The following is a 17,657-nucleotide window of genomic DNA, read 5'->3' on the forward strand; positions in this document are numbered from 1 at the left end:
AAAAGAAGACCACAAACTTGAAACATGGTAATTATTGATTCAAGTCACAGTTTCGCCACCTGTTAATTCTGTAATTTGGATGAAATGATTAAGCTTAATCACTTATTTTCCTAACTTGGAATACAACATGAATATTAGAAATCTAAAATGGTTAAAATAAAGATTAAATAATACATAGTTTATAAGAGACCTGGCAGGATAACTTCACTTTGTGAATTATTTTTCTTTCCTCACTTTCAGATTTTATCAAACATTCTATTGAAAAGGAAGTGAGAATTTTCATTATTATAATTTTGTCCCATGGAGAGAACCAAGCTTTGCTTCATATGAATTTTAACAAAAATCCAAGGCTAAGAGCCTATTTTAAATATTTTTAAAAATGTATTTTACAAATGTTAAAAATAGTGAAATTGACTTAGACTTCTTTGAGTAAATTTGCATACTTTCTGCAGGAAATGTTAAATAGATGTGTGGATTCCTACCATGCCAACAGGAAATAGTATTCAGTGTGGATAAGTTATTTTAATGTAATAAGCTAAAAATAGACTAAATAAGCACCTATAGTTATTTCATTATCATTGGAAGGGAAAACTAAATTTCACTACACCAAAATAAAAATTTCTATTAAATTAAAAGATATATTCTACACAGACATGTGTACTAAATAACTCAGCAGGTAATTCCAATGTCATGTTTGAAATTATGTTTTATTGATAAAATATCTTGATGGACCCAGAAAGCAGTGCAAATTACAACCAGATGCTCATCTTGGTATAGCAAAGCAATGAGCAACATCTGACTTAAAATGATTCTGGGCCAAACTAGTCACAATTTCATGATGTAGATTCTGTGGGACTGAAAGTGAACTATCTGGGAATTTGAAAATCCTCAGATGAGTTTCAGTAAAAAATAAAATTAAAAGAAAGAAAAAAAGATAAAGCATTGTGGCATGAGTAATAATTTGATTGAAAATAGATATAGAATTTGCTATTTTGAGTTTATTACCCATTATGTTCCACAGTTAGGTATGGTAAATCATTTGTATCAAATCCAGTGGTGATGACTTCTTGAGAGCCTTAACCCTTTACCAGTAGAGCAAAGTAATTTCTGGAATTATTGGACTTGTTTTAAGAGCCATAGTCTATTGAAAATTAAGTTTAAAAGGAGGACAAAACTAAGGACCTTAGAGGGATGGAATATTAATCCATATAAGTGGATTGACATAATCAGGAACAAAATCAGATAATTTCAGAAACTAATCTTTTCTTAAATAAGAGAGGCTTTCTCAACCATTAATCAAGAACAAATGGCAAGAATGAAACAAGGCCAAGCTGCATAATCCAAAAAGAATAACTCTATTAGTGAACATTTTTAATAGGTATATTTATATTTTTCATATAACCTATATATAGTTAACATATAAGTAACTATATTTATGTAGAGTGTGAAGTTTTAAAGTATAAAGATTTTAAAACATTCTTGTGAATAATCAATGAATGAAAGAAGATCTTATAATGAAAGCCTAAATAATACTTAGAAATGAATGATTAAAGCAGTGCATATTAATTCCAGCTGAATGACGTGCAAATGGTATTTATCAGAAGACAGCAAAGTCTGAAAGTAAATGAGATCAGCCACCTACATAAGCACTAAGAAATGGAATGGAGAAAATGGAAGCAAAAATATAAATAAAATAACAGTAGAAATTAATACCAAGGAAAACAAATCTACAATGAAATAATTAAAAACATAAGTTGGTTTTTTAAAAATTATAATTAAAAAACATACGATATAAATAAATGCATGAATAAAAATAAAGGAATGTAAAAAGATAATGTCTGTCAAATTTTAGCAGAAAAAGGAAACAAAAGCAGAAACAGCACAATTAAAATTAAGAATGAAAATAAGAACAGAGTCAAGTATACAATAGAGATTATAAAGTTAGTAAGGAAATTCCAATTGCAATATTAAATTGATAAATTTGGGAGGCTTTTGGAAATAAATAATCTAGAACAATGTAACCTATCAAAATTGATTATTAGTATCTGACTAATCTAAACTTACATTTAAAATTTTTGCATCATTAATTTAAAAATCTTATTAAAAATACCAAACTGAGAAAATGAAATAATTTACATTCTAATTCTTTCTATAAAGCCAGTATAACCTAAATGTCAAAAACAGATATGGAACATGTTAAGAAAAGTAGATGTAATCCAATTTTAGTCATCAGCATAAGGACAGAAATCCTAAACATAATATTAGCAAATTCAAGTATATTAACATATAAAGGTATTCTTTTGTTTATTCAGTTTTAGGCCCTGGACAAATGTGTGAATTAAAAATAGAATGGATTTTAGTAAAATTGATATAATTCTATTATATAAAATAAGTGAATATTAATAATTGCCCTCTGTTCATGTCTCCTTCCAAGCAGACTGCACAGCCCGGTGCCCTGCTCTAAGCTCGGTCCCCAGGTTGGTCCCTTACGGCCCCTGCAGGGCTGTCCCAGGAGTGGATTTAGGGCTGCAGCTGCCCTCTGTCAGGTGGTGCCTGCGTGTAACGTGGAGCCAGCTGTTATCCAGGCTGCAGTCTTCTTCCTTTGCCGAATGGTCATGGGGAACTCCCGGTGAGACCACGAGAGCAGGGGTGGGGGGGGGCACAGCCAGGACCACAGTGTTTGAACCATCTCTTTTCTTGTTTCTTTCCTATTTTTACTGAAGCGTGCTTGATATACAGTCATATTGGTTTCAAGTAAACAACACAGTGATTCATAGATTACACCTATATTATTACATCCTCAGCCCCACTAGCACAGTTACCACCTATCAACATAGGAAGATGTTATAGAAACATTGACAATGTTGTCCCGGCTGTTCTCCAAACCCGTGGCCTATGGCTGAGTGCAAAGTCTCTGCTAAGGCCCAGCGGCCCGCCAAAAGCCCTTTCGCAAATTAAGAGTGGTTATCCGTGGAGAATGGCAGGCTTTGCCCCAAAGCGCTATGGGCCTGTGCTGAGTCACACAAAGGGCTCCCGGAGGCCCCAGCAGCATCCCTCGGCCGCTGCTGCGGGAAGCGCCATTGCGTCTGCGGCATCTCGCGGCCCACGCGGCAGCGCAGCTTGTGGGCAGCCGGCCTGTGCACAGCTTTCCCTTCCTCGGGGACTCACTCAAAACTGCCAGCTTTTCATGCCACTTGGTAAATGGACAAGAGTAACACGTCCAAATTAAGAATATGGGGCCTCCAAGAATTCCAAGAGACCCACTAGGCATTAGGACTCTTTTTGTTGGTTGTAGGAGGGATCTGACACAACAACTTGGAAAGGATAGAGCAGCATGCCACCTGTCAGTGGGTCTTTCAAATTTTCACAGAAATAGAAGACACCTAAATTTTTTCAGATTTGTTTTCCATCCTCTGGGTGGCAGGTATCTTGCAAATGTATATGTAAACAAGATCTCTCTCTCTCTCTCTCACCCTGTACATAAAGGAGACCCCTTATGTTCTATGGCTGCAGGGCTGAAATTACCAAAAATCAAAGGCAAGATTGCTTCCTGAGATGATTGAATGACTGGATCACAACACGAGTTGAACTGCCGTGGGGGCCCACAGTTAAGTGAGGGCCGTGACAGGAAAGAATAGGGTCCTGTAAATTGAATGATAACATGTGTGAAGACCAGAATGAGGCTGTGGACACTGAGTCCCTAAATCCTGATGATGCTTCTCTGCCAGTGGGGGAAGGTTCCCACTCCCTTGGAAGCCACTTCCTCATTCCAGTGGGGCCTCTTCACCCAGGGTAGTATGGCCTTTCCACCTCCTCTAGGGGATCCACCCCACATTGCCTGAGGACACTGTAATAGTCTCTCCTAAGGCAGTTACCATGCAAGGTAATGCTGGTTCTCCTCAGGACCCACACCTACCACCCTTCACTTCTGGATCTGTAACCAGACCCAAGTCTCTGCATGCCTCTCAATGTGAGGTACGATGAGGAGGTGTGTTACATTCCCAAAGAACTACTTGAGTTTTCTGATTCATACAAAAAGGAATCTGGAGAACATTTGTGAGAGTGGATGTTAAGGGTTTGGGATAATGGTGGAAGGAACATAAAGAGGATCAGGCCAAATTTACTTACATGGTTCACTAAGCAAAGACTCTGAATTTAATGTTGTAGCTCAGGGAGTTAAGAAGGACGCTGTCCGGTTGCCTGAAACATGGCCTGGAAGGTGGCCCACAGTGAGCGAACTGGAAATGTCAGGTTCGCCTTGCTTCATTATAGTGGAAGGGATTCCAAGGCTCAAGGAGCCCGGAAGTGGATTTCTCCCTGAAGCACCCCCCAGGAATGTCCAGAAGGCATACCTCTCACCACTACTTTGAGAAGTAAATTTGTGAGGGTAGTCCCAGCATTTCCGAAGAGCTCCATTATGGCTACTCTCTGCTGGACAGACCTCAGGGGAAACCACAGTCACTGAACTGGGAAAAATAAATGCAATGGGAGAAACTGGATTCTGGATTGGCAGGGGCTGGGATGACCCACCAACGGCAAGCTTAGTTTGCCCACCACCATGGACAACAGTGTCAAAGCAGCAGTCGAAATAGTCTGACTCCTGAAAACCTTTGATGGCTGTAGATCATACTGTTCCTAGAGGTGAAATAGAGAGGAAGCCTACTACATTCTTATTTGATCTGCATAATCACTTGGTCAAGTGAATGAAAGTCTAACATGAATCATACAAACAGAGAGGAATGGACACTCAATTAATCTTGGACTTGAGCCAGGTTATAGACCCAGAGTCCCATTTGAAGGTGAGGCTTGGTCCCCTAGAGGAGGGATCCCATAACACTGCACAAAATGTATATGTTACTCTTTCTCACATCCTTCTTCAAGAACTATGTATGATCTTTTTCCAGGATAACTGTGAACTGAGAAAAAGGGGAAAACATCAGACTTACTGGGGACCACTGGCCACTGGTTCTGAGTAGGCATTCATTCCAGGAGACCAAAAGTGTCACTGTGGTCCTCCTGTCTGAGGAGGGGTTTAGGGAGGGCAGGTGTCAAAGGAGTAGCTCAGGTTTGTTTCACTGAGGGTCCAGTGGGCCCCAGAGTCTCTCCTATAATTTCCCCAGTTCCAGAATGCATAACTGGAATAGAAATACTCTGCAGCTGACAGAACCCCCATACTGGCTCCCCACCTACACAGGGAAAGCTGTTATGATGGCACAGGTCGTGCAGAAGCCATTAAAACTACCTGGAAAAATGGCAAACTGAAGACAGTATGACACCCCTGGGGGAACTGTGAACATTAGCGCCCCGACCAAGGACTTGAAAGCTGCAGGGGCAGTGATTCCCATCACATGCCTGTTCAGCCCCATTTGGCCTGAGTAGAAGGCAGATAGATTTTGGAAAATGACAGTGGATCACCACAACTTTAATTAGGTAACCCCATTTGCAATGCTGAACCAGATGTGCTTTCATTGCTGAGCGAATTAACCCTCTCTGGTACTGGTGTGCAGCTATGGATGTGGCAAATGTCTTTTTCTCCATCCTCCTCCATCACATCTACTAGAAATAGTTTCCTGCCAGTCAACGAGGCCGGCAATATGCCTTCCTTGTCTTACCTCAGAGGTGCATTGATTCGTCATCCCTACGTCATAATTTAGGTTCACAGGGATCTCGAATCTTTCCTGCCTAATGGATAGTATGTTGGCCCAGTGCACTGAGGGCATTATGGTGACTGGACATCATGAGTGAGTAACAACCACTCTAGACATTGGCAAGATACCTGCCACCCAAAGGATGGAAAACAAATCTGAAAAAATTCAGGTGTCTTCTATTTCTGTGAAAATTTGAAAGACCCACTGACAGGTGGCATGCTGCTCTATCCTTTCCAAGTTGTTGTGTCAGATCCCTCCTACAACCAGCAAAAAGAGTCCTAATGCCTAGTGGGTCTCTTGGAATTCTTGGAGGCCCCATATTCTTAATTTGGACGTGTTACTCTTGTCCATTTACTAAGTGGCATGAAAAGCTGGCAGTTTCAAGTGAGTCCCCGAGGAAGGGAAAGCTGTGCACAGGCCGGCTGCAACGATTACTAGTGCTATGTGGCTTACAGAGGAGTAGGCAATTAGTGACTTTAAATCCGTTTGGCGAAGACAGATAGAGCTTGTTATGATTATTCCTCATAAGGATAATATTAGAAAAGGGTATGTTATGAATGTTGTTACTGGTTCGAGTATAACAGTGATGCGTAGTATGCCGTATCCACCTAGCTTAAGTAGTATGGCTGCAAGTACTATGGAACCTGCAATGGGAGCTTCTACGTGGGCTTTTGATAGTCAGAGGTGTAGTCCATATAGGGGTATTTTTACTATGAATGCTATTATGCATGCTAGTCAAATTAGTATGTTCGATCAAGAGTCATTTATAGGTTTTGCTCAGTATTGTAGTATTAGTATATTGAGAGTTCCTGTTATGTTTTGGGTATATATAAGCACTACTAAAAGGGGGAGTGAACCTACTATTGTGTAGAAGAGAAAATAGGATCCTGCATTTAATCATTCTGCTTGGTTTCCTCATCGTGTGATGATGATTAGGGTTGGTACGAGTGTTGCCTCAAATAAGATGTAAAATATAATGAATTCGGAAGAGGTAAATGTTATAACTAGTAGTAATTGAAGGGTGATTAGTATGGTGATGTATAGTTTTTTTCGGTTTAGAGGTTTATTAGAGAGGTGGGCCTGACTAGCTATTAATATTAAGGGGGAGAAGTCATGTTGTTAGTATGACTAAGGGTGCTGATAGGGAATCTGAAAAGAAGGTAGTTGAGAAGTTTATGCTGTTGTGGTCATGTTGACCTAGAGTGCTTAAGGATGTTAAACTGATTAACATGCTGTATGATGTGACGTTAATTCATACTATGTTTTTGTTAGATAGTCATGTCAGGGGGATTAGTATGGTTGTGGGAATAATTAGTTCTAGCATTGGATATTTTTATCTGCCTGTTGGTTCTGTTTTTCTGGAGAACCCTGACTTAATGCACTGCCACTAAAGGGAATTTGTCCAGATTATGATAAATATTGGAGATTTGAGAGATGCTGATATTCAAAAGGAGAATGACAGTCAAGATAAAAAAAAGAGAGAGAGAGAGAGAGAGTGCCAAGTAAGCAGCAGAGCCAAGGTTTGGGAAACCATAGGCTTTCAGTTTCTGTGCAAATGTATTTATTTATTTTTCCCCCTCAGCTCTTGGTAAAGTAATCAGAGTGACCATTCACAGAATGCATTTGTCAACCCAGCTGTATCTGAGGGATATTTTTTTTCTCACAGAAGTGAATGGCTCTCTTAAATAAGCCCCTTTTCAGCTCCCACCCTGGATTCTTTGAAAAGCATGTTGATTGTATCCATGCAGCTGCAGGCGCGCAGACGTTCACCCGCCCCCTGCGGCCGCCCACCTTCCCGCTCTTCACCGCCCTCAGCATCTGTCCCCTGTTGCGGCACTGGCCACCTTGTGCCATCGTATTGGTTTTCTGTCTCTCCCACTGACTTTTAGACACTTAAGGGCAGAGTCTGTTTCTTTATATTTGTGTTCGCTCTGCTTCTCCACTGCTGTGGAATTTTTCCTGGCAGATTCTACATGTGAAGGGAATGTGGCTGAAAGACTGCAAGAGTGAACATGGGTATGGGAATAGAGGTGCCATGTATGTCCCATCATCCTAAACTCAGTGAATAAGTGAAAGAGAATGAATGAAACTGGTGAGTAAACTAAAATGAAGTATTATTATTTACATTTAAAACATAAGCAAAGGGAGTCGAGATGATATGATTATAATCTTGAACTTGAGATTCAAATAAGTGGCTATTTATATGAATATAGACAAGTTGCTTAAACTCTTTCAATCTCAATGTCCTCAAAATATACAAATAAGGTCATGTCCATACTTCCCTTCATAGAGCTCGAATATTTTGTGTCAAGGGAGATTAAACACATAAATCCCTGAGATTAGAATATAGCCAATACTTAAATATTAGTGATTATTATTGTATAATTTAATTTTCTATGACCTATATAAAATGTTTTATCTGCTCCTTCTACGATATAAATAGTCTTCACTATTCGGATCAAGGGTTAAAAGCAATGAAGTTGATTTTCAAAAGTGGAGACTGTCACACTAAATTCATAATATCTTAACTCCTGTGATTCATTTGCTTAGGCTTGGAATAGCTGAAAAATTATCAAACTATATATATACATATTTTTTTTTTTACAGCTGGTGATGCTCTCTTCCCTACATGCAAATGCATTCAGTATGGTGTGGGGATGTGACCTGAGAGATCTTTGGGATGAATATGAAAAATGCAGTGCACCACATACAATATGGGTAAACTAATGAATTTTGTTAAACCTTGTCAATTGTTATGGCCCCTGCATCCTACACAAACTTACAACACTAAGCAATGTTACTGCATTGTTACTGACAACACTGTGCAGTGTTACTTCTCTTCAGGTCTGACCTGGGATCTCTGCATCAGCAAATCCCTGGACTTGTAATGGGGAGTGATGGCCTTGGTCGAGCATGTGACTTCATCTTCTATGCATCCTGATTTCCATCTGGTTGATTAGGACCCATCTAATTAGTGTCAGACTTCCCATATGGTATAATACAGGAGATGTTTCACAGTGTAGAATGTCTAATGAACACTAAAATACCCCACAGAAGTCCTGATATATCTTATGAATGTGTTAATCATATATTAAATTTTCCTCAGTATCATTAGGGATACTTAAGATGCTGTTTTTAGTTCAGAGGAAAAATTAAATATTTGACAAATCAGAAACAGTTCTTCAAAAGGAAAAGATAAAGGTTTACATTTCAGGTTGATAGCTAGCAGTAGGTTTTAGGCAATCCATGGAAGAATCTGACTCTGGGACAGGTGAGATTTTTGTGTACTCTTGGGATTCCCACCCTCATCTCTATGTTCCTGCCCAGGCACTGAGAGACTCAGAAGCAACACGCTAAGTGCCTTTGGCTCCAGATTCTACCTAAAGTGCATTATTCCATGCTCCTTGAGGCCTGTCCAACAAAGGGGCCTTCACAATGGCACTGAAACATTTAAATGTAAACCTTTACCTACTTACCATAAAAATAGACCATAATTTAAAGTGAGAAAAAGTCTTCTAAGACAATGCATTCACCATTGGTAATACCAATTCAATACTTGTATAAAATGCAGCTCAGTTTAACCCAACATGATTTCTCTAAACCCTGGAAATCTATGAATGCCAAGTTCTCTATGCCTAGAACACTCCACAGCATTCTTCACACTGTGACTGATGTGCTAACCCCCATCACCAGACCTCAGTTTAGATTCTTTTATACTCCTACAGAAAACATTACTTGACTCGCAAATGTGTTAGGTACCTCCTTATGTCATCTTCTACTTAGCTCTGTGTTACACTGCTCTAATTTCCTACACACTAACTTTTAACTATGAGTAGCCTGGAAGCTCCTAGAAGATAGCTCCTGTCTTAGTCACTGCTATAGTCTCAAGGTGAGTGATGTGCCTCCAAATAGAGTTTGTAGTATTTGTTAACTTGTTGACTAAGTGTCAGATAAACATTTTAGAGAATTTACATTGGACTAACCAGTGTATTCAATGCTGAGATGAAAGTATCTATTGGGTTCATTAGAAAGTGCTAATAACTGAATAACCAGAGTTATCTCAATTTATTTGGCTTAGTGATTTGATTAAAATTAACTTACAGCTTCATAAAAATGCTTTTGTGTCCTAAAAATTTGCTGCAAATGGTATGTACAGGCACAAAAACATTTAGAGTAGAATCTTAGTGCAAAAATTCCTTATATAGTTTGTGTTTTACATATTGTAGTAGTTATCATCAACATGTGATAAAAATGGTAATCTACATGTTAACCAATGATAATCATCTAATTAAGGTGAGAGAATTAAAAAACTGGTGGAGAATTCAGAGAGGAAAACAAATTCAATCTATTGTCATAATAACATTCCAATCAGGCAGACAAATCAGAAAATGTGGCTTTCTTCAGTACTTAATTTGAATATATCCATTTCCAGCATCGATTTCTGGAGAATGAGGAGCCTGATCAGACATAGATCAGGAGATAACCAGCACTCAGAGAAAATCAAATTCTCAATCAGTGATAAGCTGTAGCAGGTTAATAATGGAAATGAAAATATAGATGGAGTACAGGTATACAGCTTTCAGCCACACTGGGTACTTACTCCAGATAAATGTACAAAGGCAGGGTGTTTACTCCAATGTATGTTTTTGTTTATTGATGAAGGGGCCCAGTTTAAACTTTATGCAAGACAAGGGGCCAACTGCTCAATTTGCTCCAGTCTCAATTCTATTTAGATCCTTAAACAATAAAAAAATAAAAGCTTTAAAATACAATAAAAAATAGGAAAAGTTTATGAGTTGGTAAGACCTAGGAACAAAGCTTACTTAATCTCCCCTCCACAATTATTTTTTGTTAACTCCTTAGAGATCAGCACAGTAAGTCCAGTTACCATCTGTCACCTTACAAAGTTCATACAATGCTATTGACTTTTCTCTGTGCTCCTTCTGTGACCTGCACTATCCATTTAAAAGGTATCATTTGTACTTCAAGGTGAATGGGGAAATAATAAAAAAGATCCTGTTTGAAAAGTAATACATTTTAAAGGTCATTGTTCAGAAGACAAAGGTGGTAACTTTTTTCCTTATGCAGACTGGTTTCCTCTGGCCAAATCAGCAGTTCTGACTGTGAGATGAGATGGCCTGGGGAAGAGAGGCCGACAGAGGGAACAATAATAGACTTTGAAAGGTACCACATATTTTTTGGTTAGTCTTCTAAGCTAAATACAAGGATGCATGTCTAAGTAAACACTGAGAAAGTGACTGCCTTGCTTTTAAGAAACACCTTTATTAGGCATAATTAGCATGAATTTATTTATTTATTTATTTTTGATGTCACTTTTTTATTAAGGTATGATTGATATTTACTCTTATGAAGGTTTCACATGAAAAACCAATGTGGTTACTACATTCACCCATATTGTGTCCCTCTCCGTTCCCCACTGGACTCACTGCCCATCAGTGTAGTAAGATGCCACAGAGGCACTATTTGCCTTCTCTGTGTGACACTGTCTTCCCCCTGATCCCCCCACACCATGTGTGCCAATCATAATACCCCTGAATCCCCTTCTCCCTCCCTCCTCACCTGCCCTCCCCCACCCCTTCCCTTTGGTAACCGCTAGTCCCTTCTTGGAGTCTGTGAGTCTGCTGCTGTTTTGTTCCTTCACTTTCAGTTAGCATGCATTAATGTTAAGTTTTCAAATAAATGCTTTTTTGAACTATTTTGTAAACATAGATATTAATTCAGAAAGTTCAAGTCAGCATGTTACTAACATGTTACCAAGTGTAGCACTTTAACAGATGATGTTGAATTGCCCATTTCCAGTGATAGAAACCATGAGACCATAAGGAGTTCAATAAAGAGATTTCACTATGATAATTTTTACTTAAAGTTTTGGGGAACGAGGAAGAATTGCCATATTTCTTTAAATATGGGTAATAGCATCTCAAAATATATATTGTCCATACACTGTCCTTTACATAAAGAGTATTCCACTGAGACATTACTGGAATGTTAAGGCCTAGCTCCCATCTGATAACTTAATTAGAAATTACCTTTCACTCTATAAACAATCCTCATGGACATTTGCCTTTCTGGAAAGAAGTGTATTGTCAAATAGTCTCTTTGATGTTCCTGTGGGTAGTTTGACTTTTAATTTGTGATGTGGATACTTCATTATACATTCCAATAATACAACTTAATAAGACAGAATTTCCCATATGAGGTATAAAATGTTCAGATTTCCCAAAGCTTGGAGTAGAGTTTTAATAACATGTATTCTGGGAATGAGATGAAGTAAATTACTCATAGATGAGTGACTTTAAATCAGGAAACTACTAATTAAACATTTTTAAAGATTCCAAATAACGGCAATTAATTTAAGGTAATGACTGAAGAAAAAAATTAAATGCTTTGAAGTTGTAGTAACAAAAAACCCTTAAGATTTAATTTTTACACTTCTTTTATAAGTATTTTTAAAGTGTCCAATTTCCAAGGTATAAAGCCAAAGACATAATATTTGTTGAATTTTGTTCTTTTACGAGAACTTCCTCCCGCAAAATATTTTATTAAAATGGACTAAAAAATGAAAACCTTTATAAAATCCACCAGTTTTCATCCCTAGGAACTGCTTTTCTCCTTGACAACTTAAAAATAAAATTAGCCAATTGAATAGCATTTGAAAGCTTTGGTAGCACTCTTTTTCTGTCAAGTGTTTGTGAAAATCCAGAAATGAATTTTGCAGAAACAAAAAGGTACAAAATGTACATTTTGCACAAATGAAAACATGCCTCTCACATTCTATCACTAAGACCTCCTACATATATGAATAGAATTTTGATTGAGATCTACATCTTTTATTTTCACAAGTGAATCAACTCTTCTTTCCCTTGATTGACTTTCAGAGTATGTAACTCTGACTTTAAGCCTTAATAATAGAACAAAAATCAAATGGTTTGTTATGAAAAATAGTACTGAGACTCTTCTAAAATTTATACAGTATGTCTTACAGTTGCCTTCAATTGTGTCTGTGAGGTGCACCATACTACCTGAGACATATATATGTCAATATTTTAGAATAACTCTAATAAATTAATTTGCAGTAGTATGATTCAGGCTTTAATGAAAATCACTACATAAAAAATTAAGAAAATAAAAAGTACCTATTTTATTTGTGTAAGGTGGCATTGAGAGCATGAAGGGCATTTACTCCTGCATTACACACACCATAGGCCTCCATGCTCCCTCCTGAAATGCACATTAAGGGCCCATTTAGTTCCAGAAATTAATTTCATTTGTATCTAATGAATTCTATATTGTCAGTTATCCAACATAACATAGATGGGGATTGTGGTTCTCCAACTTTGGCATGTAAGGATCACCAGGAGATCTTAAAATATGTTGATTCCTAGACTTGACCATAAAAATGTCTTCTTAGGATTGGTACTGCTAATAGTCACTGGAGGGGATCGGATTCAGGTTGCTTTCCGTCCTTGTTTCTGCTGCCTGACCCCACACAACAACATCCTTCAGAGGTCCTTCACCATCTTTGTAGTTGATTTTGGATTCTTTTTTGCCAATTACCATCTTAAATATGTTTCTGGGATTTTACTAAAACTTTTAAATCTGTGTATCTATTTTAGTTTCAATATTTCTAGTAAGAAATAGCCCTATAGGATTTTTGCTAGAAGTTGCATGTTTGGCTATTAAGCAGATTGTAGGCAGGTAAATATTCTAAACTTATTCCTATCTATCTTATTTACATGAAGTGTTTTCTTTAAAAACTAAGTATTGAATACGTATTCCCATTGCATTTCTTTTTTTTAGCTTTAGCTGTGTGGTTCCAGGCATTCAGCTTGAATCTTCAATGTTAAGCTATTTGTAGCCCTAATTTTATGTCTGAGTATTTCTATTTCTCTTTCACCACCATATTTGGTATTTTCTACATTTTTCTTTTTTGTTAATTACAAAGAAACTATTCTTATCAGTCCCTGATATCATAATTTTTAAAATTTAAAATAGGGAAATTTTCCCTTGGATTGCCATTGCAGCAATGTTCCAAACTAATTGGTCAAGTATTAACATGCATAGTTACATCCTTTTGCCAGGACACAGTGTGACTCCTGCAGACATTTAGGAGGTTATAAAATATCTTTTGACTGAATGTAATAACCAAAAATGTCTAGCTATAGAAAATCTGTTCCTAGTCCTCCCTCCTTGTGTATTGTATTTGTATTTTACCGACTGACTGGAGTAAAGTTCTGGAGCATGGATAATCAAGATTAGTTAATGTTATGTTTTAGTAAGTTTAATGTTTCAAAGTCATGTAACTTTCTTGTGACCAGTACAAGCTAATAAGAGGTGTTCAAATGTGAGTCAGCAGAATTCTGAGAAGCTTACAACTGCTTCATCACATCAGTTTCAGTGTAAAAAACTATGACTAGAAATTGTAAATTTATCCTGGTTCTCATTCAGAATTTATACCAGCTGTAACTATACAGTTCAAATGAGGCAAAAACAAAGCCAAACAATAAACAATCCATGTTTTAAAATCCAGGATTTTCCTCTTACAGGAAATCAATCTCATGAATGCAAGATATTATATGACATTTTAACAGCACAGCTGGAATGTTTTAACTATTTATCAGTCCCCTCCACAGCTAGAATGTACATGCTGTGGACAGAAGCATAAGGTTTAATTTACTGTTCCTAGTGTAACACTTGTTATGAAGAAGAAAATTTTTTTAATGTTGATTATATCAAGGTGGATATAAAAGAGTTCAAAAATCCCCTACCACATATTTGTTCTACTCCTTTTTCCTTTCTTTGTTTCTCCCAAAGAGAAGAAAGGATAAGGAGAAGCTAGGTGTTGTTTCCCTATATCACATTTACAAAAAAGAACAATTTAAATATCCAGGAACTCAATATAGGTTTACATGAACAGCAGTGCTGATAGGGTCTGTAAGTTCAACAATGACTGTTTTAAAAACATATGAATAAATGCTCATAAATCTATTTTCAAACATGAAATGATTCTCTCTAGCCCTCTTTGCCCTTATTCATTGATGGGTGACCTGTACTTTATTCCATTTCTTCTAACTCCTTTCCTTGAGACTGTTTCAAAGTCTAGTTAGGAAAGCTCAAATTGTAGTGGAGCATCGTATTCTTATACTCCTTAGTAGACTGGCTGTTTCTGATGTTGCTTTGGTTATGTGTTATCACAGGTTGGAAACAAATAGCACAAAAGGATTCCTGGGATGAAGGCATCCTTTCCAGCAAAACAACCATAACTAATGAAAATCATTTTTACTTTCTTTTTTATTGAAATATAGTTGATATAAAATATTATATTGGTTTCAGGTATGTAACATAATGATTTGACAATTATATACTTTACTAAATGCTCACCATGATAAGTATAAAATCTCAAATATTTAAAGTCTATCGACTGCAATGGAGAAAAAAATAATCAAGAAAATCTACCAAATTTTGGTAATAATAGTGGGAGCTGATGGCATTTGAACCATGGCCTGCTCTGTCCTCCTACCCTCCAGCTCAGAATGATGGATGCTCAGCTGCTGGTGTGTGCAGCCAAAAATACAAGGTTCCGTTTCCCTTTGGCTTCCATTCTAGAGCTATGAGTTCTTTCCAGGAGAGGCAGAATGCCAGTATTTCTCATTCTTCCATCCCTGCTTTGTGTTGCATAAGCTCTGTTCCAGATAGAAGTAGCTGAGAGGTGTCAGGCTTCTTTCTTCCATCTCAACCCTTTTTATAGAGTAGATGCACTAGCTCTGTCTCAGGCACAGGATGCTAGACTACTGGGACCCTATCACTGTCATCCCAGCTCACTTGTAGAATGAGTTTCTATGCTGGACAGGCAGCCCAAGAAGACTAGAAGTGACCACCCCATGTCAGTGCCTTATTCATAAAGCCAAAGAATCATTCTAAGAGGAGAATCTCACTGTCCTCACTCAAGGAGCAAAGGTACACAGGTGTTTCTCAGAGAGAGAGAAGAAAGGTGCCCCATGTCAGTGCCTTATTCATAAAGCCAAAGAATCATTCTAAGAGGAGAATCTCACTGTCCTCACTCAAGGAGCAAAGGTACACAGGTGTTTCTCAGAGAGAGAGAAGAAAGGTGTGAGAATGCAGGACAGATTATGGAGAACTTTGATCCCAAGCCTGCTGCCAAAAAAAGTGGAGGTTCTCTGGTTAACAATTAAATGGAGGCTGGTAACAAAAAGCTAATCTTTGGACTAGCTAGAATTACAAGGAAGCTAAAACAAAAACAAGAAAGAGACAGCTAAAAAGTGCCCACCAAGGGTCAGAAAAAGTCTCAAAACTGTCCTTGCAAGAACAGCCAGCATCAACTGTATAATAAGTGGAATGAGTAATGCTCCTCTCCACACCCAGGAATTGTCTGAAAGAAAAGCAATCACCTGCCAATTAGTAGAGCCTAACTTTTCGAGTTCAGTATCAACATACAGATTAACAGTTACATCAGGGAAGGGAAGAGCCCGCTAAAACCACTGCCATCCCAGAGCGACTGAATGTACCACATGCTGTACCATCTGAGGACCAACGTTAGGGGCTTCACTAGGTAGATGAAATAGACTTTAACGGGAGAAACTCACAGGCTTTGGTGAGAAGATCAGTCCACAATCACACAGAATTTGTCCAGACTAGCACTGCTCCTTCTACTCTCTCTTGCTTGGGTTCAGTCAATCCTATGGGTTCCTATTTAGCAAATCTAATTAATATTACTTGGAGGGCTAATTTATATTCCCCTGTTTTATGACAGTACATAGAGGAAAAGTTCTCCATCAGACACATTAACCATCTCCATATACATTCCTTTTCCAGCACATTCCTTCAGTAGGGGACTTGAGATGAGAGACTATAGTTTGGATTGGCTACAATCTAAATTTGGTTTATCTTTTACTTTTACCAATTACAGACAACAATAACCCAGGGATTGCTTATGTTACTCTTTCCTTATTTTACATTTCCTTGTGCATCCAATGAGCGCACTCTCTGGGAGAAGGGTCTATCATTTCTAGATTTCATTGGTGACTTTCACTCTCAATAACTGATTGCAACACAGCTGCCATTTAATGGTATGTTTCAGGGACTCAGTGTCTTTCTGGAGAATCTCACTTTGTCATCTATTGTCACCAATTTCACCATTTGATTTTGCCACTTACCACACAGTTAGCAGAGACTCCCACAAGTTTAAAGGGTATGGTACACAACAAGAACCCATAACCCTCCTCAGGTTCAGTAATTCAGTAAAACCACATAAGAACTCAGGAAATCACGCTACTTACTACTATAGTATTATTATGAAGAACATAACTCAGAAACAACCAAATAAAGAGATACACATGGTAGGAATTAGAGGATATGGAATGCAAAACTTCTATGCCCACTCCTCATGCAATAGGTATGTCCCACACTCCTCCCTTGTCCATGTGTTTACCGTCAAGGAAGCTCTATGCAGTCTGAGAGAGGGCTTCCGGCCTGGCACACATCTATACCCTACAGATGTGCTCTCATGGCTCACAGCCAGTAGATGCAATCGTTGCCTCTCTCTCCGCCTCTCTCCAGCTCTCTGTATCTCCCAGAAAAGATTTTATACCCTTGTCAAGCACCTCAATTTTTATGGCTGCCCCCAAAAAACATCTCTACTGGCTCTGGTGGGTCAGTAGGGGTGCACCTTCAGCACACAGAGAGGCGTCAGACTCAGGATTCCAGTCTTTATATGAAAAAGGCCTGTTAGCTAATCATCATAACTATAGACTGAGGGGAAGGCTTCTAATTTAGCACACATCTAAGGACTGACTGTAAACCTTTACAGAGACTTCAGAAGGCAGTGGCATCTTTGCACTCTCCCTCTGCCACTCTCCAGAGCACCAGTGTCCCTCAGGGAGAAACTCTTAGATATGCCTGATGTCCCATATTTTAGGTCTAGAGATTTTGTTGCTGCAGTGCAGAGGACACCCTGAGTGCTCGGCTCTG

At 38.1% G+C, this 17,657-nt stretch overlaps 1 long non-coding RNA gene across 1 annotated transcript; it reads left to right on the forward strand.

Moving 5' to 3' along the window:
* The first annotated feature begins 7,526 nt into the window (after window positions 1-7,526).
* On the forward strand, window positions 7,527-10,832 carry LOC118924940 (uncharacterized). The gene is made up of 3 exons (XR_005029802.2): window positions 7,527-7,740; window positions 8,256-8,366; window positions 10,737-10,832. It is a non-coding gene; the product is annotated as an uncharacterized LOC118924940 (long non-coding RNA).
* The last annotated feature ends 6,825 nt before the right edge of the window (window positions 10,833-17,657 follow it).

Source organism: Manis pentadactyla, chromosome 7 (genome assembly GCF_030020395.1).
Source record: "Manis pentadactyla isolate mManPen7 chromosome 7, mManPen7.hap1, whole genome shotgun sequence".
In the NCBI taxonomy this organism is placed as follows: Eukaryota; Metazoa; Chordata; class Mammalia; order Pholidota; family Manidae; genus Manis; species Manis pentadactyla.